At 38.0% G+C, this 27,769-nt stretch overlaps 1 protein-coding gene across 1 annotated transcript in view; it reads left to right on the top strand.

The window, feature by feature from the left end:
• EYS (eyes shut homolog (Drosophila)) overlaps positions 1-27,769 on the top strand; it is a 2,114,515-nt gene that overhangs the window by 1,506,698 nt on the left and 580,048 nt on the right. The gene's annotated exons all lie outside the window — the stretch shown is intronic.

Genomic DNA, 27,769 nt, shown 5'->3' with positions numbered 1-27,769 from the left:
TTGATGTAGGTGTTTAGGGCTATGAACTTTCCTCTTAGTACTGCCTTTGCTGTATCCCACAGGTTTTAGTAGGTCGTGTCATTATTGTTGTTCAGTTTGAAGAATTTTTTAATTTCCATCTTGTCTTTGTTTTTGACCCAGTGTTCATTCAGAAGCAGGTTATTTAATTTCCATGTATTTGCATGGTTTCAAAAGTTTCTTTCAGAGTTGATTTCCAGTTTTATTCCACTCTGATCTGAGAGTGCTTGATACAATTTCAATTTTCTTAAACTTGTTGAGGCTCATTTTATGACCTATGATATGGTCTACCTTGGAGAAAGTTCCATGTGCTGTTGAATGGAATGTGTATTCTGCAGTTGTTGAATAAAATGTTCTGTATATATCTATTAAGTCCATTTGTTCTAAGGTATAATTTAAATCCATTGTTTCTTTGTTGACTTTCTGTCTTGATGACCTGTCTAGGCCTGTCAATGGAGTATTGAAGTCCCCCACAATTATTGTATTGCTGTCTATCTCTTTTCTTAGATCTATTAGTAATTGTTTTATAAATTTGGGAGCTCCAGTGTTAGGTGCATATATGTTAAGGATTGTGATGTTTTCCTGTTGGACAAGGCCCTTTACCATTATATAATGTCCCTCTTTGTCTCTTTCAACTGCGGATGCTTTAAAGTTTGTTTTGTCTGACATAAGAAGAGCTACTCTGCTGGCTTTTGGCATCTATTTGCATGAAATTCCTTTTCCCACACCTTTACTTTAAGTTTATGTAAGTCCCTATGTGTTAGATGAGTCTCCTGAAGGCAGCAGGTAGTTGGTTGGTGAGTTCCATCCATTCTGCAGTTCTGCATCTTTTAAGTGGAGCATTTAGGCCATTTACATTCAATGTTAGAATTGAGATGTGAGGTACCTTTGCATTCATCCTGCTATTTGTTGCCTGTGTGCCTTTTTTTTTTTTTCTATTTAACTTGTATTCTTGTTTTATACGTCCTGCATGATTTATGCTTTAAAGAGGTTCTATTTTGATGTGTTTCCAGGATTTGTTTCAAGACATAGAGCTCCTTTTAGCAGTTCTTGTAGTGGTGGCTTGGTAGTGGTGAATTCTCTCCTCATTTGTTTGTCTGAAAAACACTGTATTGTTCCTTAATATATGATACTTAGTTTTGTTGGATACAAAAAATTATTGGCTGATAATCATTTTGTTTGAGGAAACTGAAGATAGGACCCCAATCCATTCTAGCTTGTAGGGTTTCTGCTGAGAAATCTGCTGTTAATCTGATAGGTTTTCCTTTATAGGTCACCTGGTGCTTTTGTCTCACAGCTCTTAAGATTCTTTCCTTCATCTTAACTTTGGATAACCTGATTGTTGTGGGACAATCAAAGACTGGAGAGACCGAATAATGTTCAGGAGAGTTTATTAAATAAAGGTGATTATTGGCTCAGACAGACATATGTCCAGAAAGTCTGAGCCCTGAACAAAGGGCTTTTCCTATTTTTAAACATCTTAAGGTGGGAACTACATGAGGTGGGAAGCGAGTTACAGAAGCAAGAAACAAAGGCAGCATTACAGCATTTCTTTACATCTTGAGAGAAATATGTCTTGCAACCAAAACTTTTCAGTCTTGTGACCCTGCAGGCATACTAGGGAGGTTAGCAGGAACTCGTTGGGCCTGTGATAAACTTTGAGGAATGTGGAGTTGGGGAGTATAGATGAGGTCCACTGACCACAGAGAGAAGACAGGCTGTTAATATTCTCTTTTAACTTGAGTGTAAGGTTGGAGTCACACTTTGCAATGACTTTATGAGGATTTTAAAATTTCTGTTACTACTGCTAGTAGGTTATAGTCGATTTCATTAATTCTTTCTTTATTACCCTCTTTGAGCTCGACACAAATGTAGATTAGTAAAGAGCGCCACATTAGCTATTTCTTCTTGAGTGGGAACACACTCATCTTCGGATACCAGTTGGTACTTTTGCAGAACCATTATTCGGGTGGTGATATGTCTGTCTACTATTGCTTCTATGGTAGTTTGGATGCTTCTGATGAGAAGTAGCAGGAGATAGGGAACGATTAGGCATCCACCTCTTATGGCTACAAAGTCTATTATTAAAGTTTTAAAGCCTCCAAACCATGAAAACCATCCTCCAAAGGGTGAACTCGGGTTCCAGGCAGACCACATCTGGACCAGAACATGAGCTAACTTCCACATCCTGGTAGTGATTTCCATGACTGCTTTTCCATTGTCATCAATTTGTAAGCAGCAATTCATTGAATTAAGTTTTCCACAAACTCCTCCTTCTGAAGCTAAAAGATAATCCAATGCTAACCTGTTCTGATAAACGGCATCTCTCCTCTGGGTCGCCTGTATGGCTAGCAAGTCTAAGGCTCGGGCTGTTTCATTGACTATAATCTCCAGAACTGCTTGCAACCATATGATGTGGTTTAACATATAAATAGGAGTACAGCATCCCCATGACCCATCTTGTGCCCAGGTGGCTGGTCCGTAGTATTTGATAATTCTTTCAGGGGGCCATTCATTATCTTTCCAGCTCCCTATTTCAATGTCCTTTTTAATGTTAGTATTTATTTTTTCCGCAGTAATTATTTTTGTAAACACATTTCTTCTGACTCTTTTTCTGCCTTCATCATAGACCAGATAGCTTAGATCTTCCCCTTATTGAAGTGGGAGTAGGAAAAAGGATGGCCTTATTGTTCCTAATACACAGGCCCCTGTCCATTTATCGGGCAGTAATTGATAAACCTTTGTTCCACAGATCCAATATAATCCTGCAAGTGCTCTCCAAACAGTTGGAGCACATAATTGATACCATGATTGATTTAATGTTGGGAACTGCAAGAAGGAATTACAGTCTGCCACAGAGGAATTGTCTATAAAGCTTCTCCATTGTGTTCTGTTTTCAGATTCTTCAAAATGTTGTTGACCTAGGAAAGTTGTTTCCCCTACCTGGTTCTGAAAGGCCTTGCCCCAACAGGCGATACAGTATCTTCCAATGATGGGATTCCTTAATAACCAAACACTTGGATTTGCACTGAATTTTGTAACAAATTCGGGCAAGGTAAAATTGTCTTGTGGCATCAGTCCTTTGGATTCCCAGGGCCATTGACTATCCAGATTAGTACCTCCACATATGTAACAGGAAGTAACTCCTAAATTGTTAGCAATACTTTTGACTAGCTGGGCAAACACATTTTCAGCTGATATAGGAGGAATTTGAATTTTGATACTTCAGGGTTAAAGTGTTCATTGGAAGATTTATAATACCTAAACTGTTGCATCAGGCTAACTTGAACTTGGGTCCTTTGGGTTTTCTGGGTGATGACCAGAGGAATACCAAGTCCTAGAAGAGCTCCTGCCTGATCAAAGATTAGTAGTCCTTTATCCCCTTTAGTCCAGAAAGGCGTATTTGGCTATAGTATTGTCAGATTGAGTGGGTTGCATGTTCCAGTTGTGCACCCTATCTTCACTTCTTGGCTGGCAAACAGAGCAACCCTTCCTGTTTATAGGTGCTGATTAAATTCATCATGGTCCACTGATTATCACAATCAGGACACTCTTTTTTTGGACTCTTCTATTATGGCCTTGGTGGTTCTGCTGCTCTTTCTTATCCTATATTTTTACAGATGGTCCCAATATTATTTAGTTTACTGGGACGTGCAGCTTGGCAACCATCAAAATATATGGAGATAGGCCCTTTATGTGAGTAAGTGAATACTTCCATTTTGTTTACAAGTTTGCCAACCCTGTTTTCTGTGGGGTTTGTATATGATGGCATTAGGGGTTTGCCAATTTGGACTTCAAACCAGAAGTCATAGGGCAAGAACTCTGGTCATAACATACTTGGGGCTGCCCGTTTCCAGGATCACAGACTGAGTAACTAGTCTGGTTATAGACACAAGTTCCTGTATGAGTGTCTGTATACTGATAGTAGGTCTGGTATAACAGAGTTTTAGTCACACCTTTTCTGGACCAGGCTTCTATTACACAGTGATGACAGTCATCCTGGTCCCCTTTTATAACCATTGGTGAAAGTGTAAATGACTTCAGTATTACTAATACTATTATTAAACTTATACTATGCATGGGCACCCTTCTGGGCAACAAGCTTGGCAGCATTTGCAAAGATAACATGACAGGAAAATAATCAGTACAAGTAAGAGTATAACTATGCTTGTAAATTCAATCCACATTTACTTATCTATCGTTGACTTCCTTAGGCTTTGGCTGTATGTAGGCTAGTCATCTTCTGGTTGTGTGACAGAGCAGGGCTTGATGTTTCCTTAAGCTTCAGCTGTACGTGGACCAACCAGCCTCCAGTGTGATTGGAGCAGGTGAGCAGTGGCTTGGTCTCGCCACAGAATCAGCCACATCAAGTGGTCTGGGTTTTGTTGACTGGTCCACTGTTCCTGAGTTGTGGTCGCTGCTGGTTTCAGCTGGCTATGATGAACCCAAGGTGTGATAGCTGTAACTTTAACAGCAGTGGGGGTAGACAAGATCACAATATGGGGACCATCCCATAAAGGCCCTAAGGTGGTTAGGTTCCATCTTTTGACCCAGATAGAGTCTCCAGGTTGGAAGGGATGTACTGCATCTGTGATGCAGGTATTCTTTCTCTTACCCACCCTTGTATTTACTGCATGGCCTCACTTAAGGCTTGCATTTGCCTTCTTAAGGTTAATTCCCCAATTTCTTTGAAATCCCCTTTTATCTCAGTTATCTCAGCCCTTTTAAGGGCTGGTCCTTTAAGTCTTTTCAGCTTGAGAAAACCTCATCCACTGTTTCCACACAACAGTGATACCCTGGGCCACATAATGGGGGCTTTCCATGCTCCACCCACTCTATTGGCAGCAGTGTGGCTGGATTTAGAGTATTCACAATCTCTAAGGTTATGTAGGGGTTTTCACAAAAAAGTCCTTTATATCTTAACATCCTAGGATTAGAAAGCTAGCGATGCCCCCTCTGCTCCATCAGGGTAATGACCATGTGGGGCACCCAAATTATTAACCTTTGTCCAAATGTGAGCTTGTTAGCATCTTCTGCTAACAGGGCAGTGGCTGCCAATGCCTTAAAACAGGGTGGCCATCCCATAGCCACCAAGTCTAGTCACTTGGACAAATATGTCACGGGCTGATACCATGACCCTGGTGTTTGTACCAAGACTCTTGTAGCTATTCCTTTTCTTTCATGGACATACAGGTGAAAAGGCCTTATCATGTCTGGCAGTCTCAATGCTGGGGCCTGGATCAAAGCTTTCTTGATTTATTTGTCATGTCCTTCTCTTTTCCCCACAGGAGGGGTTCTTTTCCCCCACCTTTGGTAGCCTCATACAATGGTTTTGCCAAGAGTGAGTAATTTGGAATCCACATGCAACAGAAACCAGCTGCCCCTAAAAACTCCCGCACTTGTTATCCAGCGCCAGGTCGAGGAATGCCACACACAGTCTCCTTTTGCTCATGTCTGAGCTCACGCTGCCCTTGAGAGATGTTAAAGTCAAGATACCTTGCTCTTTGGCCACAGATGTGTGCCTTTTCCTTAGACACCTTGTAGCCAGCCTCCCACAGAACACGAAGGAGGCTTTCTGTGCCTTGAAAGCACTGTTCTTTTGTGGGTGCAGCCAAAAATAAATAATCTGTGTACTGCAACAGGACACGGCGGTCACTTGGTGGCATAAAAGCCTTCAGATCTGGGGCTAGTGCTTCCTCAAAAATGGTTGGAGAGTATTTAAATCCTTGGGGGAGTCTGGTCTGAGTATACTGTGATGAGCCCCACACAAAGGCAAAGATACCCTGGCTTTCAGGAGCTAGTCGGATGCTGAAGAATGCATCCTTTATGTCTAAGCACGTAAACCAAGCAGCGTCAGCAGGAATTCACCCAAGCATTGTATATGGGTTGGACACAATGGCATATAATGTAGCTGCAAACTTATTTACTGCTCGCAAATCCTGTACCAGCTGGTAATCTCCGAGGGGCTTTAACACCGATAGCAATGGAGTGTTCCAAGAAGAGGCACATCTTTCTATTATCCCAGATTAAAGGAGCTGTTCTATATGCTTGTAATCCCATGGGTGGCTTCTGCTGGAATGGGATATTGATGGATTCACACTGGGTAAGTGCCCTGCAGCAGTTCCACCATTATGGGTGCCTGATTTATGGCTAGCCCCAGGGGATTGTCTTCCACCCAGACCCTGGCAGCTTGAGAAATAATTCCTTATACATCGCCTCATTTTCCCACTGTCAAAATGCATCTTTACAAATTTTGCATCTCTCATGGAGTCTCCGTTCCTCTGTTGTTGGGACAGTAAGGGTCATTATGATGACTTTTCTTTGACCTAGGTTTAGAGTCATGTCCCCTTCTGGTGTAAAGGAGATTTGTGCTTGCAATTTCTGGAGCAAGTCTCTTCCTAACAAGGGCACTGGACAATTTGGCAAATATAAAAATTCATGTTGGACTTCCTGTCCTCCAATCATACATCTTTTAGATTTAAATTAAGGCCTCTATTCCGTTATTCCTATAGCTCCAATAATTGACATAATTTTTAGACAATAGCCCAATTGCTTGATTTACTACCAAGTGCTCCGCACCAGTATCAACCATAAAGTCCATTTTCCAGCCCCCTACCTCCATTGAGACCATAGGTTCCTCAGGGCCTAATGAAATGGAGCCTGCTCTGTCTCAGTCCTCACAATAATAATTGATTCCTGCCGGTCCAATTAAACCCATGTCTGACTTCCGAACGCCTTGACTGGCAGCAGGGGGTTCTGGCCAGCCATTTTGTCCCTGATTGTTGCCTTTATCCTTTTCTCTTTCTGTACATTCATTCTTCAGTGTCCCATCTGCTTGCATCTCACACATTGATTTCTCTCAAGCCTAGGTCGGCCCTTTTGTTCTGGCTTAGCTAACTGGTTTTGCCTAGCTTGTCCTCTACTATGACCATGACCACAACCACATCCTCTCACAAAATCAGTTTCTTTTCCAACTAAGGCTGCCACCAGCAAGTCTGCCTTTTCCTTAGCTCTGTGTCTAGCTTCTCTCTTGGCCTCCTCATCCCAATTTACAAACACTTTAGTAGCCACCTAGATAACCCGGGTAATATTCATGCCTTCAAAACCTTCTAACTTCTGAAGCTTTCACTTTATGTCTTGTTGCGCCTGGCTTACAAATGTCACATTAACCATACACTGATTACCGGCAGCCTCTGAGTCAAATGGCGTATAAAGCCAGTAAGCCTCACAGAACCTCTCATAAAATACACTGGGACTTTCATCTGGCTTCTGGTGGACCTCTGAAACCTTTCCAATATTGGTGGGCTTCTCTCCAGCCTTTATTCCATTTTGGAGTGCCTCTTGGTACTGCTGCAAGCTTTGTAGCCCTTGAGCCTGGTTAGGGTCCCAGCCTGGGTCAGCCTCTGCTGGGAGTGCTTATCGTGCATACTGCCTGATATATCTTGTGCCTGCAGGTGCATTGTTCTCCAGCCACTGGAGAGTGACTTGTATAACTCTGTGATGCTCTTCTGTATTAAATAATGACAGAAGAAGTTGTTTGCAATCAGCCCAGGTAGGATTGTGAGTTAGGAAAATGGACTGCATTGGATCTATAAGAGCCTGAGGCTTCTCTGTATAGGAGGGAGTATGTTGTATCCAATTTAAGACATCAGTAGTAGAGAAGGGCTGATAAATGAAGAGCCATTCTCCCCTTGGACTTCATTCTGTGCATTAAAATAAATTTGTCCCCATGTTTCTCGGAGGGACATCTGCATTGCTCAGGCATGGCCCGACCTAAGGTGGCTGACCTTATCCCCCTGGAGTTCCTCCCTTGGCTTTTCAGGCAAGGGCTCTGGGTCCTCTCTGCATGGTGTTGCCTGAGAGGTGCTTTTTTCTGAGTCTGAACCTCTGGAGGCAGCTGGGATAGTTTTCTGTCTAAGCCTTGCCAGGGATGAATACACTGGTGCATAGTGGGGTGGACTTTCTAACTCTTCAGGTGGGGCCTGAAGGACAGTTTTTTTTTCTGCTTTTCCTCTGAATCCTTTTCTTTTTCTGATGCCTTGCAAACTCTTTCTATGGTTCCTGGTTTTGTCTGGGCCATTAGAGTCTCACAATAGGTCTCAAAGCAGGCCTGCAGCCACTTAGGGTGGTTTTGAATTATACTTAGCCAGGAGTTGATATACAGAAACTGATTTGGGTGCCCAGGCTGTTCTCCAACCCCGGTGACTACCCAGAACACTCGGCCAATTATTTCCCTGTCGATTGTCCCTTCAGCCAGCCACCCTACATTAAAAGATGGCCAGTCTATCTCACAAAGGGCACTCAGTTTCTATTGAGTTAGCATATACCTATAATCACCATTAAAACCTTTTTTAAAGTTTTTCAGCATGCACTCCAGTGGAGTAGACTTTGACACTTTTCCTCCCATTTCCTCCCTCATGGCACACTTTCACTCTTGGATCCACCAGACTGGGTCCTATTACGGGAGGTTCAGACACTGCTTAGCCAGGAGCTGCCTTAATTCCCGTCACTGCTAGCTGCAGCTGTGGAGTTGGTCCTATGGGCCGTATACAGTGTCCTAGGTCTGTTTATTCCCACATTCACTTTGGAGCACATAGCCCACGCTAAGAGATCTGTGCCTCCCCACATCACACCCCGTGTTGGTCTCTCCTGAGACTCTCTTTCACACACTTTCACACACCTCCCCCATCCCTGAAACGGTTTTCCTTTCTGACTCACGAGTCCCACCTGTGCCTGGTGTCAGGGCATGAATTTTGTCCGAGTCAATGGGCCTCTCCCGGTGTTCTCAACCCCCTTGTGTTGGACTAGTCATCATGCCCTGGGAGGTGATCATGCTCCCCTTCTGTCCTTATGGGATGGGTCTTGCCTTAGGGCCCAAACCTTACTGCAGTTCAAATGTCTGCACGTGCTGCTCCCGTGACTGTCCTGCAACCCTTTTTACCAGTTCCATTTGTACTGGTGGGGGAAGGCTCCAGAATGCAGGAGGGCTGTGCTTCCAAGATGAAACTCTCCTGGTGGTGCCAGGGACTTCAGGTCTCCTGCATTCTGGGACTCTAGCCCACGGGAAAAGGAGAAAGAAAATCTGTCTCCAATCTGGGATGGGCCCCCAGAAATGATACGGTACAATCAAAGACCGGAGAGACCAAAAAATGTTGACGAGAGTTTATTAAATTAATGTGATCACCAGTTCAGCTGGACATGCGTCCAGAAAGTCTGAGCCCCAAACAAAGGGCTTTTCCTACTTTTAAACATCTTAAGGCAGCAACTATGTGAGGTGGGAAGCAAGTTGCAGAAGCAAGAAACAAAGGCAGCATTACAACATTTCTTACATCTTGAGAGAAACATGTCTTGCAACCTAAACTTATTGTCTTGTGACCCTGCAGGCGTGCTATGGAGGTAAGGAGGAACTCGCTGGGCCTGTAATAAACTTTGAGGAATGTGGAGTTGGGGAGTATAGATGAGGTCCAGTGACCACAGAGAGAAGACAGGCTGTTAATATTCTCTTTTAGCTTGAGTGTAAGAGGGGGTGGGGGTCACATTTTGGAGCAACATTAAAAGGATTGTAAAATTTCTATTACTACTACTATTAGGTTATAGTTGATCTCATTAATTCCTTCTCCATGATGACAATGCACCCAGGTGATGAGCTTTTTATGATGAATTTCCCAGGTGTTCCTTGTGCTTCTTGTATTTGGATGTCTAGGTCTGTAATAAGGCTGGAGAAGTTTTCCTTGATTATTCCCCCAAATATGTTTTCCAAACTTTTAGATTTCTTCCTCAAGAATATCGATTATTCTTAGGTTTGGTCATTTAACATAATCCCAGCCTTTTGGAGACTTTTCATGTTTTCCTAATTTTTTATTTGTCTTTTTTAGATTAGGTTAGTTCAAAGGCCTTGTCTTCAAGTTCTGAAATTCTTTCTTCTACTTGTTCAGTTATATTGCTGAGACTTTACAGAGAATTTTGCATTTTTGTAAGTGTGTCCAGTGTTTCCTGAAGGTTTGATTGTTTTTTCTTTATGGTATCTATTTCCCTGAATATTTATCCCTTCACATCTTGTACTATTTTTTTGGATTTCCCTGCACTGGGCTTTGCCTTTCTCTGGTGCCTCCCTGATTAGCTTAATAACTAACCTCCTGAATTCTTTTTCAGGTAAATTAGAGATTTCTTCTTAGGTTGGATCTATTTCTGGTGAGCGAGTGTGACTTTCAGGGGGTGTTAAAGAGTCTTGTTTTGTCATATTACCAGAGTTGGTTTTCTGATTTCTTTTCATTTGGATAGAGTCTGTCAGAGGAAATGTCTAGGGCTGAAGGCTGCTCTTCAGATTCTTTTGTCCCACAGGGTGTTCCCCTGATGCAGTTGCCTCCCCCTGTTCCTATGAATGTGGCTTTCTGTGAGCCAAGATGCAGCGATTGTGATCTCTCCTCTGGATCTAGCCACACAGCAAGACTACCCGGCTCCGGGCTGGTACTGGGGGTTGTCTGCACAGAGTCCTGTGATGTTAACCATCTGTGGGTCTCTAAGCTGTGCACACCAGCACAATATTTGAGATATCTCCTGGGTCTTGCAGGAGCAGTCCACTTCCTTCAGAGGGTCTGTGGGTCTTCTTGGGATTCCTAGTTTGTTCTTCTAGAAGTTTTTTTCTAATGCTGTGAAGAATGACAATGGTAGTTCAATAGCAATAACATCAGATCTTAAAGTTGCTTTGGGCAATATGGCCATTTCAGTGATATTAATTCCTCCAACCCATGAGCATGGAACATTTTTCCATTTATGTGTGTCATCTCTGATTTCTTTAATCAGTGTTTTATAGTTCTCTTTGTACAGTGTTCACCTCTTTGGTTATCTGTATTCCTAGATATTTCATTTTCTGTGTGGTTACTGTAAACAAGATTGCATTCTTGATTTGGCTCTTAGCCTGGATGTTATTGATATATAGAAATGCTACGATTTTTGTACATTGATTTTGTGTCCTGAAATCTTGCTAAAATTGTATATCAGATCCAGTAGCCTTCTGGCAGGGTCTTTAGGGTTTTCTAAATGTAGAGTCCTATCACAGTGAAGAAAGATAGTTTGACTTTTTTTCCTATTTTGGATGCACTTAATTTATTTCTGTTGCCTGATTACTCTGGCTCAAACTTCCAGTAGTGTTGAATAGGGGTAATGTGAGGGGCATCCTTGTCTCGTTCAAGTTCTCAAGGGGAAAGCTTTTGCCCATTCAGTATGAGGTTGGCTATGGAATTGTCATAAATGGATCATTATTCTGAGGTATGTTTCTTCAATGCCTAGTTTGTTGAAGGTATTTATCATGAAGGGATGTTGGCTTTTATGAGAAACTTTTTTATCCATCTGTCACAGTGATCATATGACTTTTGCTTTTAATTCTGTTTATGAGGTGAATCACATTTATTGATTTGCATATGTAGAACCAAATTTGCATCCCAGTAAAAGCCTACTTCATTATGGTGAATTAACTTTTTGATGTGCTGCCAGATTCAGTTTTTAGTATTTTGTTAAGAAATCTTGCATCTATGTTAATCAGGGACATTGGCCTAAAGATTTCTTTCTTTGTCATGTCTTTGCCAGATTTTGGTATTCGGCTGATACTGGTTTCCTAAAATGAGTTAGAGAGGAGTCCCAAAGGGTCTGAGGCTCATGCCTCAAGTTTGTAGCTGGACTGACCGTTAAGAGGGGTCAAAAGTTAGGGTGACGGGTTCAGGCTGTTATTGTCCCTTGTTGGCCCATTGTTGAATGCAAACTGCCCCCAGAAAAGAGGAGTAAACTTACATGATCCCATGTTCTTGGGCTAAAGTAATTCCCAAAGAATGCTTAAACGTAAAGTCGACTTGCCAGCAACACTTCCAATGCTGAAAGGTGGATGAAAATCCTTTACTCCTAAAGGGAGATCTGGATGGATACCACAGCATCTACTGCACACTCTGTATGTCCATTATGGACATATTTCTGCTTCCAATTCACAGCGTGTAGTTGTACAACAGTTTATTTGGGCAAGATCTTGTAGATGGACATTTAGGATGTTTTCAATTAAAGGTAGTTTTGATGCATTCATTTCTCAAAATCAGTGTGATGAATTAGCCCCTAGCTACTAGCTCCCTCCTCAAGATTTATGCTGAAGTAGTTATACTTCAGGATATTCTGGAAACATTGGTCCAAATATATCACACAAATGTATAAAGAAAATTCACTGGATGAGTCATAATTCTCAAAATAAATGCAAATATGTCTACATGCAAATCTGTACATGAATCATCATAGCAGGAGTATTTATACTAGCCAAAAAATGGCAACAACCCAAAGGTAAATCAAGTGATGAATGAAATATGATATATCAATGCAATGGAACGTTATTCAGCAATAAAAAGGGATGAAATACTGATACATGTTAAAATATAGAGGAATGTTAAGAAAATTATACTAAATTAAAGAAGCCAATCACATAGGATGTATAACATGTCCACAATAGGTAAATTTATAAGGATAGGAAGTAATATTAGTAGTTCCCCAGCATTGAAGAAATAATAGAGACAAACTACGAACAGGTAAAGTGTTTCTTTTTGGGGTGACAAATTATTCTAAAATTAATTGTAGTAATGGTTGAATAACTCTGAACATACTAAAACCCTGAATTGTATTTTTAAATAGATATTGTATATGATATGTGAAGTTTACCTCAATAAATCTGTTAAACAATAAAGAAATCATGGGAAATTAGTATACAGATAGCTGCATTGAAATGATGTGTGTGAATGTCTGAGGAAGGGGTAAGTGCTATAGAGATTATAGTCTGGAAAAGAGCATGCCTGTTCTTGCTGAGAGAGTAAACTGGAAAGAAATAGACAAAATTGTGCTCATGCTTTTCTAATGCCATTGTCCAAAGATATTCTTTGCCCATTTCTGCAGTGAAGAAATAATAACCAACAAAAACACTGATGCAAATATCCATGGAATAAATTTTAGGCTGCTTTGAAACCTTGCTGACCTGAAAACTTTAGAAACATAGCTTCAAATGTTGTCCTGTAATTTTGTCATTCCAGTCCTCCAGAAAAAAATGATTATTTGCTCCTGAGTTTCAGTACTTCATCTCAACCACAGAACTTATAGAAGTTCCTATTCGGCTTCTGCAAATTTCATCTGCCACTTGTAAATTCAAAATATAAGAGGAAATGTCAATATCAACACTTTGTACTTTCCTTCTCTCTGAGATATTGGCCCCTCAAGCCCTTGCTTCATAGTAGTTCCCTATAGCCTGTAAATATAATTTTATATGAATTCTACCTAGTCACCTTAATAAGAGATTTGGTCTCCAACAAGTTACTCTGCTGTTAGCAGAAACAGAAATCTGTCAGTCTATTTCCTTTTTTTTTTTTTTTTTCCAACTGAACTTTTTCTGGGTTTCTACTAATATGATATTGCAATAATACCTAACACCACAGATTCTATATGGTGATTTTGTTTGAATTAGAAAAAGTAAATCCTCTAGGTTTACAGATTTTTTAAAGCACATCTTTTCTGAGCAGACAGCTTGGGGAAAAAATGTGGATTAAATTTGTCAATGAACAATTTGCGTAACTATATATGATGACCCTGTGCTTACTACCGAGTATGTGCTTAGTAAATAGTTGTTAAATCCATGTATAAATTTTATATTTGTATGGGGAATTTGACTTAACCCACTTTCTATTTTACTTCTACATGTAGACTATGTCCACTTGCACCCCACAAATATTAGAAAGTGCATATGACTTGGTGAATATATCAAAGTAAAATAAAATTGATTGAAGTATCACCAAATTTTACGAACTAAAATATTCCTATATTTATATAGTTGTTTGGTCACTAAGTTGCTAAAGTCCCACATTTAAAATATTTACAGACTAACATGTGATAGTTGGCCTTATACACAACAAATAATTACCATCCAGTTTTTTGTTATCCTATATAACAACTAAACCTCAGAAACACTACATTAACATCCAAGTTCATCCGTATGGCCTTAGAATCAGCACTTCGTACAGATTTCTCCCTTTTTTTTTTTTTTTATCTATTATTTTCCAAGGTCCCAAGCCTTGGAATGATTTATGAGAAACTAATAAGTACTTAGTAGGCATTTAATAATTCTCCATAGCATCAAATATCCTACTTCTATATTTTTCTCTTTTCTTCTTTATGGCCCACATGTAATTTATCAAAGTCATTAACTTACCACAATATTACTCACATCCTTTCTACTTTTAGCTAGTGGCTAAAAAAGTATAGGACTAATTACATCAGTCCTATATTACTTTGTTAGCTTTCAAATACTCCAGTCGTTTTGAAGCTGGTACTAATGAAATTTGATCATATTATCAATGAATATATCAATAAAGGAATAAACTAAGTCTGAGTAACATATAGAATTCAGTTAAGAGTAGATTCACCAGAGGATAGCAACAAAGTAAATTTTAAATATTATATTGGAGAGACTGTAAAAATTTAAAAGATAAAAATAAAAATTAATAAATATTCATAGTATTTGAATAACAAAAAGAGGGATTTATATCTGTAAAATCTGGCAATCACTGAAGCATAAATGCTAAGCCAATTAAAAATGTGTTAAATTTAAAAGGTAATACACAAAAATATGAACATATTACTTAGAAACTTGAAAGTCAGTAACAGAATAAGTTTATGAAATAGTATGAAAATTTTTTGAGTAGAGAATCAGGGTAATAGTAAGGGTTTGGTACTGGAAACTATTTATTCCATTATTAGAAGCCATGTGGAATTTTTTATTTAAAAATAGCATATTTATTTCATGTTACATGCCAAGTAGAATTTATTTTTTAAAAAGCATATAGGTTTTTTGGCCATGAATGAGTAATTGGTACTACAATATCTTATTTACATAAACAATTGGAACATAGGGAAAAATCTGGAAAAATACAAAATAAAGTAATAATACAATGTCCAAAATTCAATAAACATGATTAAACATGGAAAATATTTGTGGGAAACTGACCAATAGTCAGGATAAAAATGACTCAAGGTAAACCAGTAAGGAAAGAAATCATAGAGATTATATGATCAGCATAAAAGGACTGTAAAATTGTTATTAATTTGGCTAAGGACTGAAATAAAAATATGAGAAAACTGGAAACTAAAAAAGAAGAATCTAGTATAGAAATAATCAACAGAAAGTCAACTAATAAAGTGAAACATGTAGAACATCTAAAGATTAAAATATAATATCTCAACTATGTTTGTTTAACAAGATATTACACACTGCAGAATAAAGACCATTAAACTTGACAGGAGTAGAAACTATGCTGAAAGAAAGCTATAAAATGGTGGGGAAAAAATGAGCAGAGACTCAATAACCTATAGACTCAATGACCTAAACAGATAAAAATTGCAAGTAATTGGAGTTCCAAAAGATGGAGAGATAAATAAGAACAGAATAACTATTTGAAAAAAATAATGAGAAAATTGTCCAGATTTGAAGAAAAATGTCAAACAACATATCTTATAATCTTAATAAAACCTAATAAAAAATGTATCACTGACTTCTCGTCAGAAACAATGCAAAGCAGAAGACAATGGAACAATATCTTTTAAGTGCTGACTTAAAAAAAAACCAAACCCTTCAACACAGAACTCCAAATCCAACAAAAATGTTACTAAAAATAGTATGAATTAATGACATTTTTAGGCCAAAAAATAACCTAAGGAAATGTGCTTTAATTAGATCTATATTATAAGATGTGTTAAAGGAAGCTCTTCAGGTGTCAGGAAAATGACACCAAGTAATAACTTGGAACTGCAAGACAAATTAAGAGTGCCGGGTGGGGATGAGGCACAATCATGAGGAAAACTGAGAAAAGAAAAAATCACAACAGCAGCAGCAGGGAAGAAAGGTCTTGTGGCAGCTTAATTGGAATATTCTCTGTAATTTAAGTGGAAATCTCTGTCTGTTTGTCCATCCATCCATCCATCCATCTATCCATCCATCCATCCATCCATGCATCCATCCATCTATCTGAGATTACCTGTATTTAAACACCCCCTCACACACACACACCCACACACACACACACACAGAGGCACACACATATCTTCAGAAATTTTTCTCTCATACAAGGTTTAGCCTAATATAAGATATAGTTTTTCAATAGAACTTTGTTTTTAAAAAAATCTGATGCAGAAAGCCAATATGGAGAGCATGTACAAGTAAAATGGTTCCTTATGACATGGGAGCAGAAGCCCTATTCACAATTGTTCTCCTCCTGCTAAACGAAGTTCTCTCAGAAAGCATAGGTTCCTCAGATAACACAGGATGAAAACCATTGACTTAATCAATTAGTATTGCTAACTTTAAGAATCTCAATTTTTTACATTTCTAAAACTTTTACCAAATTATTAATAAGATAGGTACCTAAAAAGATAGATTTCAAAAACAAATAAATAATAAATCTACAATAAAGATGAAACGATTGAAGTTGTTTTTGTAATACCAATTAATTATTTCTTAATTGATTCCCAACCAACTTTATTGGTTTTCAAAGTCTATTAGCCTAAAAAGTCACTTAAATTGGGCTAAATCAGTTACAGTACACAGCAAAGACTACCATTAAAAAACAGAAGTGGCAATAACAATACAAAGAGAAAGAACTTTACTGATTCAAAAGTAGAAAGAAAGGTTAATAGGTACAAAAATATAATTAGATACAATGAATAAGATCTAGTATTTGATAGTACAACAGGGTGACTATAATTCAGCAATAATTGGTTGTATCTTTTAGATTAACTGAAGGAGTAAAACTGGAATGCTTATAAAACAAAGAAATGATGATTGCTTGAGGTGCTGAATACCCCATTTACCCTGATGTGATCATTACACATTGTAAGTCTGTATCAAAATATCTCATATACCCCACAAATATCTATACCTATTATTTATCTATAAAATAAAAAAATAATTTTTTAAATAAATCACACACATGCAAAAATAAATTCTAAAATAAAATTTAAAATAAATACATAAAAATAAAAATTTGGTTGGAAAAGGCATTTCAACTCCAAAAAAAATTGTTCCTTAATAGCAGGTTAACCAATAATTTAGATATTCTTCAACTAATTGTGTCTAATATGTCAAGAGGATAAAAAGATGGAAACTGCTCATACTTTCATGTATTTTCATAGCATCAAACATTTAGACACATGATTTAAAAAAAAAAATGTGATGTATTCGTGTTTAAAATTGTTCAGTTGTAAATCTGGAATATTGTATACAGCAGTCTATACTATCACATCGAAGGCCCTCTGTCTAAACTTTGTGTAACTACTATTTATAATTAATATGGAAACTGCTCATACAGTATGGATAATCCACTGACTCCAACTTTCTTTAAAGGAATGAAAGCTAAAGTCATTAAATGCCAGAGAGAGAATTAAATATTGTTCTACTGATACAGAGGTAGAATAAAAGGTAACATATTGAAGATATATTTATAAATGTAAGACAACAGGTTTGAAATGAAAAAAGCGAGAATTCTTTTTTTTTTATTATAATCTAAGTTCTGGGGTACATGTACAGAACAAGCAGATTTGTTACATAGGTATACACATGCCATAGTGGTTTGCTGCACCCATCCTCCTATCATCAACATTAGATATTTCTCCCAGTGCTATTCCTCCCCTAGCCCCCCACCGTGCCCTGACAAGCCCTGGTGTGTGATATTCCCCTCCCTGTATCCACGTGTTCTCATTGTTCAACTCCCACTTGTCAGTGAGAATATGTGGTTTTTGGTTTTCTGTTCTTGTGTTAGTTCGCTGAGAATGATGGTTTCCAGCTTGATCCGTGTCCCTACAAAAGCCATGAACTCATCCTTTTCATGGCTGCATAGTATTCCATAGTGTACATGTGCCATGTTTTCTTTATCCAGTCTATCATAGATGGGCATTTGGGTTGGTTCCAAGTCTTTGCTATTGTAAATAGTGCTGCAATAAACATACGTGTGCATGTGTCTTTATAGTAGAATTATTTGTAATCCTTTGGTTATATACCCAGTAATGGAATTGCTGGGTCAAATGGTATATCTAGTTCTGGATCCTTGAGGAATTGCTACATTGTCTTCCACAGTGGTTGAACTAATTTACACTCCCAACAACAATGTAAAAGTGTTCCTATTTTTTCACATCCTCTCCAGCATCTGTTGTTTCCTGACATTTTAATGATCGTAGTTCTAACTGATGTGAGATGGTATCTCATTGTGATTTTGATTTGCATTTCTCTAACAACCAGTGAGGATGAGTTTTTTCATATGTTTGGTAGCTGCAATAAATGTCTTCTTTTGAGAACTGTCTGCTCATATCCTGTGCCCACTTTTTGATGTTTTTTTTTTTCTTATAAATTTAAGTTCTTTGTAGATTCTGAATGTTAGTCCTTTGTCAGATGGATAGATTTTTAAATTTTTTATCTCATTCTGTAGGTTGCCTGTTTACTCTGACGATGGTTTATTTTACTGTGCAGAAGCTCTTTAATTTAATTAGATCCCATTTGTCTATTTTGACTTTTGTTGCCATTGCTTTTGGTGTTTGAGTAATGAAGTCTTTGCCATGCCTATGTCCTGAATGGTATTACTTAGATTTTCTTCTACAGTTTCTTGGATTTAGATCTTACATTTAAGTCTTTAATCCATCTTGAATTAATTTTTGTATAAGGTGTAAGGAGAGGATCCAGTTTCACCTTCCTGCGTATAGGCAGCCAGTTTTCCCAATACCATTTATTAAATAGGGAATACTTTCCCCATTGCTTGTTTTTGTCAGGTTTGTCAAAGATTAGATGGTTATAGATGTGCGGTGGTATTTCTGAGGTCTCTGTTCTGTTTCATTGGTCTATATATCTGTTTTGGTACCAGTACCACACTGTTTTCATTACTGTAGCCTTGTAGTTTACTTTGAAGTCAGGTAGTGTGATGCCTCCAGTTTTGCTCTTTTTGCTTAGGATTGTCTAGGCTATGTGGGATCTTTTTTGGTTCCACATGAAATTTAAAGTAGTTTTTTCCAATTCTGTGAAGAAAGTCAATGGTAGCTTGATGGGGATAGAAATGAATCTATAAATTACTTTGGGCAGTATGGCCATTTTCAGGATATTGTTTCTTCCTATCCATGAGCATGGAATGTTTTTCCATTTGTTTGTGTCCTCTCTTATTTCCTTGAGCAGTGTTTGGTAGTTCTCCTTGAAGAGGTCCTTCATATCCCTTGTAAATTATATTCCTAGGTATTTTATTCTCTTTGTAGCAATTGTGAATCAGAGTTGAGTCATGATTTGACTGTTTGTCTGTTATTAGTGTATACGAATGCTTGTGATTTTCGCACATTGGTATTGCATCCTGAGACATTGCTGAAGTTGTTTATCAGCTTCAGGAGATTTGGAGCTAAGACAATGGGGTTTTCTAAATATACAATCATGTCATCTGCAAACAGAGATAATTTGACTCCCTCTTTTCTTAATTGAATACCCTGTATTTCTTTCTCTTACCTCATTGCCCGGGCCAGCACTTCCAATACTATGTTGAATAGGTGTGGTGAGAGAGAGCATCCTTGTCTTGTGCCGGTTCTCAAAGGGAATGTTTCCAGTTTTTGCCCATTTAGTACCATATTAGCTGTAAATTTTGTCATTAAGCTCTTATTATTTTGAGATACGTTCTATCAGTACCTAGTTTATTGAGAGTTTTTAGCATGAAGGGCTGTTGAATTTTGTTGAAGGTCTTTTCTGCATCTATTGAGATAATCATGTGGTTTTTGTCAATGGTTCTGTTTATGTGATGGATTACATTTATTAATTTGCATATGTTGAACCAGCCTTGCATCCCAGGGATGAAGCCGACTTGATCATGGTAGATAAGCTTTTTGATGTGCTGCTGGATTTGGTTTGCCAGTATTTTATTGAGGATTTTCTCATTGATGTTCATCAGGGATATTGGCCTGAAATGTTCTTTTTGTGTATGTGTCTCTGCCAGGTTTTGGTATCAGAAAGATGCTGACCTCATAAAATGAATTAGGGAGGTTTCTCTTTTTTGTCTCATTGTTTGGAATAGTTTCAAAAGGAATGGTACCAGTTCCTCTTTGTATCTCTGGTAGAATTTGGCTGTGAATCCATCTGGTCCTGCACTTTGGTTGGTAGGCAATTAATTACTGCCTCAATTTCAGAACTTGTTATTGGCCTATTCAGGGATTTTACTTCTTCCTTGTTTATTCTTAGGAGCGTGTATGTGTTCAGAAATTTATTCATTTCTTCTAGATTTTCTAGTTTACTTGTGTAGAGGAGTTTATAGTATTCTCTGATGGTAGTTTGTATTTCTGTGAGATAGGTGGTGATATCCCCTTTATCATTTTTTATTGTGTCTATTTGATTCTTCTCTCTTTTCTTCTTTATTAGTCTGGCTAGCCATCTATCTAGTTTGTTGATCTTTTCAAAAAAACAGCTCCTTGATTCATTGATTTTTTTGAAAGGTTTTTCATGTTTCTCTCTCCTTCAGTTCTGCTCTGATCTTAGCTATTTCTTGTTTTTGCTAGCCTTTGAATTTGTTTGCTCTTGCTTCTCTAGTTCTTTTAATTATGATATTAGGCTGTCAATTTTAGATCTTTCCTACTTTCTGCTGAGGGCATTTAGTGCTGTAAGTTTTCCTCTACACACTGCTTTAATTCTGTCCCAGAGATTCTGGTACATTGTGTCTTGTTCTCATTGGTTTCAAAGAACATCTTTATTTGTGCCTTAATTTTGTTATTTACCCAGTAGTCATTCAGGAGCAGGTTGTACAGTTTCTTTTAGTTGTGCAGTTTTGAGTGTGTTTCTTAATCCTGAGTTCTAATTTGATTGCACCGTGGTTTGAGAGACTGTTATGATTTTTATTCATTTGCATTTACTGAGGAGTATTTTACTTCCAATTATGTGGTCAATTTTAGAGTAAGTGTGATGTGGTGCTGAGAAGAATGTGAATTCTGTTGATTTGGGCTGGAGAGTTCTGTAGATATCTATTAGGTCTGCTTGGTCCAGAGCTGAGTTCAAGTCCTTGATATCCTTGTTAATTTTCTGTCTCATTGATCTAATATTGACAGTAGGGTATTAAAGTCTCCCACTATTATTATGTGGAAGTCTAAGTCTCTTTGTAGGTCTCTAAGAACTTGCTTTATGAATCTGGGTGCTCCTGTATTGGTTGCATATGTATTTAGGATAGTTATCTCTTCTTGTTGCATTAAACCCTTTACCATTATGTAATGCCTTCCTTTGTCTTTTTTGGTCTTTGTTGGTTTAAAGTGTGTTTTATCAGAAACTAGGATTGTAACACCTGCTTTCCTTTTTTTTTTTTTTTTTTTGCTTGGTAAATCTTCCTACATCCCTTTATTTTGAGCCTATGTGTGTCTGCACGTGAGATGGGTCTCCTGATACAGCACACTGACGGGTCTTGACTCTTTATCCAAATTGCCAGCCTGTGTCTTAATTTAGCCCATTTACATTTAAGGTTAATGCTATTATGTGTGAATTTGATCCTGTGATTTTGATGCTAACTGGTTATTTTGCCCCTTAGTTGACGCTGTTTCTTCATAACGTCCATAGTCTTTATAATTTGGTATGTTTTTGCAGTGACTGGTACCGGTTGTTCCTTTCCATGTTTAGTGCTTCCTTCAGGAGATCTTGTGTGGCAGGCTTGGTGGTGACAAAATCTCTCAGCATTTGCTTGATTGTAACGAAATTTATTTCTCCTTCACTTGTGAAGCTTAGTTTGGCTGGATATGAAATTCTCGATTGAAAATTGTTTCCTTTAAGAATTTTGAATATTGGCCCCCACTCTCTTCTGGCTTGCAGGGTTTCTGCTGAGAGATCCATCATTAGTCTGATGGGCTTCCCTTTGTGGGTAACCTGACCTTTCTCTCTGGCTGCCCTTAATATTTTTTCCTTCATTTCAGCTTTGGTGAATCTGACAATTATGTGTCTTGAAGTTGCTCTTCTCATGGAGTATCTTTCTGGTGTTCTCTGCATTACCTGAATTTGAATGTTGGCCTGCCTTGCTAGGTTGGGAAAGTTCTCCTGGATAATATCATGCAGAGTGTTTTCCAACCTGATTCTGTTCTCCCCGTCATTTTCAGGTATACCAATCAAACCTGGATTTTGTCTTTTCACATAGTGCCATATTTCTTGGAGACTTTGTTCATTTCTTTTCACTTTTTTTTTTTTCTCTAATCTTCTCTTCTTGCTTTATTTCATTGAGTTGATCTTCTATCTCTGATATCCTTTCTTCTGCTTGATCAATTTGGCTATTGAAACCTGTGTATGCTTCGTGAAGTTTTCGTGCTGTGTTTTTCAGCTCTATCAGGTCATTTATGTTCTTCTCTAAACTGGTTATTCTAGTTAGCAATTCATTTAACCCTTTTTCAAGGTTCTTAGCTTCCTTGCATTGTGTTAAGACATGCTCCTTTAGCTCTGAGGAGTTTGTTTTTACCCACCTTCTGAAGCCTACTTCTTTCAATTCATCAAATTCATTGTTCATCCAGTTTTGTTCCCTTGCTGGCAAGGAGTTGTGATCCTTTGGAGAAGAGGTGTTCTGTTTTTTGGAATTTTCAGCCCTTTTGCACTGGTTTCTCCCCATCTTCATGGATTTATCTACCTTTGGTATTTGATGTTGGTGACCTTCAGATGGGGTCTCTGAGTGGATATCCTTTTTGTTGATGTTGAGTTATTACTTTCTGTTTGTTAGTTTTCCTTCTAACAGTCAGTCCCCTCTGCTACCAGTCTGCTGGAGTTTGCTGGAGGTCCACTCCAGACCCTGTTTTCTTTGGTATCACCAGCAGAGGCTGCAGAACAGCAAAGATTTCTGTCTATTCCTTCCCCTGGAAGCTTTGTCCCAGAGGGGCACCAGCTAGATGCCAGCCAGAGCTCTCCTGTATGAGGTGTCTGTCAACCCCTACTGGGAAGTGTCTCCTAGTCAGGATACATGGGGGTCAGGGACCAACTTGAGGAGCAATCTGTCACTTAGCAGAGCTCAAATGATATGCTGGGAGATTTGCTGCTCTCTTTAGTCAGGCAGGGATATTTAAGCCTGCTGAAGCTGCCCCCACAGCCACCCTTTCTCCCAATTGCTCTGTCCCAGGGAGATGGGGATTTTATCTATAAGTCCCGGACTGGGGCTGATACCCTTTTTTTCAGAGATGCCCTGCCCAAAGAGGAGGAGTCTAGAGATGCAGTCTGGCCACAACACCCTTGCTGAGCTGCAGTGGGCTCCACCCAGTTCCAACTTCCCAGCGGCTTTGTTTACACCGTGAGGGTAAAACCACCTACTCAAGCTTCAGTAATGGCTTATGCCCTTCCCCTCACCAAGCTCGAGAGTCCTAGGTTGACCTCAGACGGCTGTGCTGTCAGCAGGAATTTCAGGCCACTGGATCTTAGCTTTCTGGGCTCCGTTGTGGTGGGACCTGGTGAGTCAGACCACTTGGCTCCCTGGTTTCAGCCCCTTTTCCAGGGGAGTGAAGGGTTCTTTTGCTGGCATTCCAGGTGCTATTGGGGTATTTAAAAAAAAAAAAAAAAAAAAAAAAACTTCTGCAGCTAGCTCGGTGTCTTCCCAAAAGGCTGCCCAGCTTTGTGCTTGAAACCCAGGGCCCTGGTGGCATAGGCACCAGAGGGAGTCTCCCAGTCTGCCGGTTATAAAGACTGTGGGAAAAAGGACAGTATCTAAGCTGGAGTGCACCTTCCTCCCGATACAGTCTCTCATGGTTGCCCTTGGCTAGGGGAGGGAAATCTCCTGACCACTTGCACGTCCCCGGTGAAGTGATGCCCCATCCTGCTTTGGCTTGCCCTCCGTGGGCTGTACTCACTGTCCAACCAGTCCCAATGAGATGAACTAGGTACCTCATTTGGAAATGCAGAAACCACCTGCCTTCTGCATTGCTCTCACTGGGAGCCCTGTACACCGGAGCTTTTCCTATTCAGCCATCTGGCCAGCGAGCTTGAGAATTCTGTTTTTATTGTTACTGCTCAATACCATGAATTATATTCCTTGTGCTATGATTTGGCATACTACATTGCCATTTTACATTGTTTAGAAATAACCAGGAGTTATTTGTCCTGGATTAATAATAAGAACTACATTTGAGAAATCACAGCAGCACATGTGACTGCAATTTTTTAAATGAAGATACCATGCAATGGTACCATTCTTACAATCTAATGCACGTAATTATTTGTCTTTAATCTATTATATATATTTTACATTACAAATTATCATATGAATTATGTATGTTTCCCTTCTATTACTTTTAATCATCCTGTACCAGAAACCTGATTAACCTGATTATTATAAACACAAATTCAAGGAAAAAAGGTTTCCCAACACTAGAAATGCTCTAAAAACCATGTGCTTTAGAGTTTAAGGCTCAGTGTTTGAGTTCAGGTTTCACTTATGTTTTACAAAATGAAATGTTAATATATACTTTATTATTTTTAATAAATTATTTTTATTTTAAGAACTAAAATAAAAACCAAAAACAGTATCTACTATCAACTGTCACCATCATATTATAAAAACAAGAACCTTTGAAATAAAGATTGAATACATTTAGCCTTATGGAAAATTTGTTCTTTTGATTTTTGAGTTTTTAAATTACACTTTTTATATAAATGATAAATTCAAGGTGGTTCCAGCACTTAAAATATACAAAAAAAAAAATTCAGTCTAGTCTTCCCATTTTGGTCGCTCATATGCTCAGTTCCCTTTCTCTCTTTCTTTTTTCACCTTTTTAAACTATGTTTTTTTTTTAAACTTTTAATTTCAGGGGTACATGTACAGGTTTGTTTATAGGTAAACTGGTGTCCTGGGGTGGTGGTGTACAGATTATTTCATCACTCAGATATTAAACCTAGTACATTTTAGTTACTTTTCCTCATCCTCTCCCTTCTCCCACCCTCCACCCTCCAATAGGCAATAGACCTAGTGCATATTGTTCACCTCTATGTATCCAGCTATACTCATCCTTTAGCTTCCACTTCTAAGTGAGAACATGTGGTATTTTATTTTCTTTTTCTGTGTTAGTTTCCTAAGGATAATGGCCTCCAGTTCCATCCATGTCCCTGCAATAGACATGTTTTTGTTCTTTTTGTGGCTGTGTAGTATTCCATTGTGTCTATGTACCACATTTTCTTTATCCAGTTTATTATTGATGGATATTTTGGTTGATTCCATGTCTTTGCTATTGTGAATAGTGTTGTGTATATATATGTGTCTTCATTATAGAATGATTTGTATTGCTTTGGTATATACCCAGTGATGGGATTGCTGGGTCGAATGGTATTTCAGTCTTTAAGTAAGTCTTTGAGGAATTGCTACATTGCCATCCACGATGGCTGGACTAATTTACACACCCACCAATGGTGTATAAGCGTTCCTTTTTCTCCACAGCCTTGCCAGCAGCATCTGTTTTTTTGTTTGTTTTACATTTTAGTAATAGCTGTTTGGACTGGTGTGAGATGGTATCTCATTGTGGTTTTGATTTGCATTTGATCAGTGATGTTGAGGTTTTTGGGTTTATTTATTTATTTTAATGGAGTCTTGCTCTGTTGCCAGGCTGGAGGGCAGTGGCATGATCTCGGTTCACTGCAACCTCTGCCTCCCAGGTTTAAGCAAGTCTCCTGCCTCAGCCTCCCAAGTAGCTGGGACTACAGGTGTGCACCACCACGACCAGCTAAGTTCTACATTTTTAGTTGAGACAGGGTTTCACCATGTTGGCCAGGATGGTCTTGATCTCTTGACCTCGTGATCCAAGAACCTCGACCTCCCAAAGTGCTAGCATTACAGGCATGAGCTACTGTGCCTGGCTGAGTTTTTTTTTTTTTTTAAACATGATTATTGGCCACATGTCTGTCTTCTTTTGAAAAGTGTCTGTTCCTGTCCTTTGCTCACATTTTACAAGGTTGTTTGTGTATTTAAAGTGAAAAAACGTGGGAATTTATTTGCAAGCTAAATAACTATTCCTAACAGTACTGCAAAAAGATAATGTGTAATAGAACTAGAGAGTGGTCAGTCTATTAAAACATAAGAAATGAAGAAATTTTGAATTTACTCAAATGTAAAGGCTAATGGCTGGGAAATTTTCTCTTGTCATTTTTCAAAGCCCAAGGTGAATAAATTAATATGCATTTGAAATTCATAATATGTGAATGAAATTGAATTATAGAATTCTGAGAAGTATCTCAATAGAGTTATCATAGAATCATTTCTTTTTAGGACATTTTTCATAGCTCTCTAGTGTGTTTATATTAATTTAAACATTATCACTTTCTCCTTTTTTTATCCCTATGAATAATAAGGATCTTAACAGAGAAAAATATGTACTGCAGTGTAAACATACTTTTATGCCATTGCTGAACTATGTCAGGTTTAAATTTGAATATTCACTATTATAATCAAAAGCATTTTTATAAGACCATTTTATGTTTTAATAGTAAACTATAATATTTCAGGAGACATAGACATAAACTTTATTTTTAAATTTAAAAAACTAAGCTAATGTATAAGTGCAATAAAAATAAGAATTAAATCTAAAACTTAAAGATTAATAAAGCTCAAAGAAACTTCTTTAACAATGGCAAATCAGTACTTTCCCAACTGCAGCACATAAAAGCCAAATGTTTCTATTAAATAGTTTCTTTGGAATCTACTTGACTTGTTTGTAAATTTACTGTGTGAAATATTGTTTTATTTTCTAGTTCAGTCGTTTTTGACATTTGACAGAGTATTACTAGGTGAGAGTCTTTACAGTACATTTGAGCCTATAACAAACTTTCAAAGGTTCTAAGCTGTGATTTAAAAAGTGAAATACATTAATCCTGAAATTTCTAAACAAGACAAAGGCCTTATTCTATTCATTACTTATAATATATTCAATAAGATACAAAGTCTTGAGATGCATATAGGGTAAAATTTTAATTCAAAAATTAAGAAAACTAATATATTTTTCAGTGTGTATGTTTAGTGGTTTCTCTGGTCATAATTTGGTTCACCTAAGCTTGACATTTTCAGTAATATTAAGAGCTTATCAGAGGACAGAACCTGAATGAATGCTCATTTCTAACTATTAAATTCTGAGCTGTACTCACTTTTACTTTCTCTTTTTCTCATAAATATACCTTTAGATACACATGTAATTACTAGTATAATATTGTATGCTCATAATGATTAGGTTATTTTTGTTCACCAAATTGAATGTTCTTCAATGTACTTCTCTTCTTGTTCTTGGACCCTTAACATCTTTTTATCATTTTTCCCCAACTTATTCCTAAGGAGGACAGGATGCAGAACACAAAAGGCATGTAAAAAATATCACAAGTCTTTATAGGTTACTTTGTTAGCTTTGATCCCTAGAAGAGTAATTCTCCTTAATGTTTTGATATGTGCAGATAGGGCAAAGTAATTGATGTCTGAGAGAAGAAATTGCAAGATACAGGCCAAAGATGGAAAAATGTAGTGCCTTGATGGGAAGGATGAGTGTATTAGCTTTTCTTGTATTTTTTCATTGATAATTTTGCTGTAATTATGTACTTTTTCTTTAAGTATTAGTGACTATGTAATCTGTACAGTACTAAGATATATAGGTATGAGTACCTTGACAAATAAGGTGACATTCCTTCCTACTAATTTTTAAAATAAATGTGATTGTATATATTTAAGGTATGGGCCGCATGATGTTATGAGATACATAT

The sequence above is a fragment of the Theropithecus gelada genome, chromosome 4, assembly GCF_003255815.1.
Source record: "Theropithecus gelada isolate Dixy chromosome 4, Tgel_1.0, whole genome shotgun sequence".
NCBI classification, from domain to species: Eukaryota; Metazoa; Chordata; class Mammalia; order Primates; family Cercopithecidae; genus Theropithecus; species Theropithecus gelada.
This window is presented reverse-complemented; position numbering and strand designations above follow the sequence as displayed.